Here is a 2,500-nt window from a genome sequence, read left to right as displayed (position 1 = left end):
CAATAACCGAAAAATTGAGTTAATGTGCATTAATGTTGTTATATGATCGGTCAGTATTTTGAATGATATAACTCGGCAAATGCATTTTTGATATCTTAAGATTTTATTCAGATCTGTTATACGAGCACTACCGTATATTAGTATTCCGTAATCAATCGAGGGTTTGACGTAGGAATTAAAAATTGAAACTTGGTAAAAAAAAAGGTTCTAATTTTGAAAGAAATGCCACTTGTCATGCTTCAACTTTTACAAATATGCTCAACATTCTGGCTAGAAGACCTAGATATTTGTAAGAATTCATCACCTTAAGAGGTTTACCATCAAAAAAAGCACTAAAGCGATTTCCTGGTCAGAAGCTGACTGTGCAACATTTATCTAAATTGATTGTTAATTTATTGTTATCAAAACAATTTTGAGCCTTAAATAGGTCTCTTGGCAACTACGGACTTGAAAAGAGTCCTTCACCAAAAATGCTGGTATGAGCCGCGAACAAAAGAATTTCACTTTTCTCAATTGCTTGGGGCTTGTCATTGATGTATATCAAAAACAACGAAGGACCAAGTACAGAGCCCTGTTGTACACCACAACCTGACTGAAGCACCTCACTGAAACTCCACGAACTGAATCCTATGCGATAAAAAGCGTTGCAACAAGTTTAGAAATCTACCTCAAAAGCTACAGCGTTCGAGTTTTTGTAACAAAATTTTGTGGTCGATTGCATCAAACGCTATAGTTGGATCAAAAAAGCAAGCCGAAGCCTGCTGCTTTTTGTCCCGAAATTGTCTAAGGAATTCAACAAAAGTTAAGAGAGAAGCGTACTGCACGAGTATCCCTCTAATAAGTCCATAATAAGAGACTAATAAGTTAGTAATTGTTAACATGAGTTCGTGTGCGACCATTATTTGGCTTTTTCAAAATACTAGGATAATGCTTTTCAAGGAAACAGCAATTAAATAAATTTGCCAACGGCGAACTTATTACAAGTAGCAGGAGTTTGGGAGCCTTGCTGGAGATGCCATAATGACAAGTCGAATTAGAATTTTTGTTGGCATAACAACAACTTCGTTTGTTGTTATGCCCCAAATAACAAACTGTCTGGGTATCGAGGTTTATCGTTTCTAGTATTTTTTTCTTGGTAAGAATACCTCCTGTGTTTGCAAAGTGATTATTAAAATTATTAGGATCTAAATCGTTAGCAGTCTCTGTTTTTGGTGCCACGGAGTTGGCGGAAGACTTAGTAAAAAGAATGCGAGCTCTTACTATGTTTGAGATTTTTCCAATAGAATTCAATTTTTTTTAATTTTTTTAAGTTTTGCTCACGTATACCTCATTGTGTTTTTCCAATTAGTGGAGAACCATTGCAAGTTTGCACGCATATATCATCGGGTATTCATATCATCTAAAAAATTATCAATCTGCAACAAGTCTGCCTTGAACAATTCAAAACTTCTACAGGTGTATAACGTTTAAACGCTCAAAGAAAAATATCTGAATTTTGCGATTGAATATTTTCAGAATTCATAAAGTTTTGGTAATGATTTTCTTGCCTATAAGCCGCAAGTATTATGAAAAAAATCTATTTCGTATAAAAAGAATTCAGTGATTCCATTTGAACTAATTTTTTTTCTTAGTAAATGGACCAAAACTTTAGCTACCAGTAGTTCTGGTAAAATTTCCTCAACTATTTGCAACCGAAGTTTCGATTAGCAATTAGATATTTATGTAGCTTATAAAGTAAGCTATCGAGTTTTTATGTTGATAACTATAATGTTTTCAGTTCAATGTTTTTTATGTATATGTTTTTGTGTATATATATATATATATATATATATTTATATATATATATATATATATATATATATATATATATATATATTTATAAAACTATATATATGTATATATATATATTATACAATTGTAGTAAAATGTTTATATATAAATTCATATGCTGATTGAAATATATATATATATATATATATATATATATATATATATATATAGACATATATATATACATATATATATATATATATATATATATATATAAATATATATATATATATATATATATATATATGTATATATATATGTCTATATATATATATATATATATATATATATATATATATATAGACATATATATATACATATATATATATATATATATATATATATATTTATATATATATATATATATATATATATATATGTATATATATATGTCTATATATATATATATATATATATATATATATATATATAGACATATATATATACATATATATATATATATATATATATATATGTATATATATATGTCTATATATATATATATATATATATATATATATATATATATAGACATATATATATACATATATATATATATATATATATATATATATATATATATAATATATATATATATATATATATATATATATGTATATATATATGTCTATATATATATATATATATATATATATATATATATATATAT

Source organism: Convolutriloba macropyga, chromosome 7 (genome assembly GCF_964194025.1).
Source record: "Convolutriloba macropyga chromosome 7, txConMacr16.3, whole genome shotgun sequence".
Lineage (NCBI taxonomy): Eukaryota > Metazoa > Xenacoelomorpha > Acoela > Convolutidae > Convolutriloba > Convolutriloba macropyga.
This window is presented reverse-complemented; position numbering follows the sequence as displayed.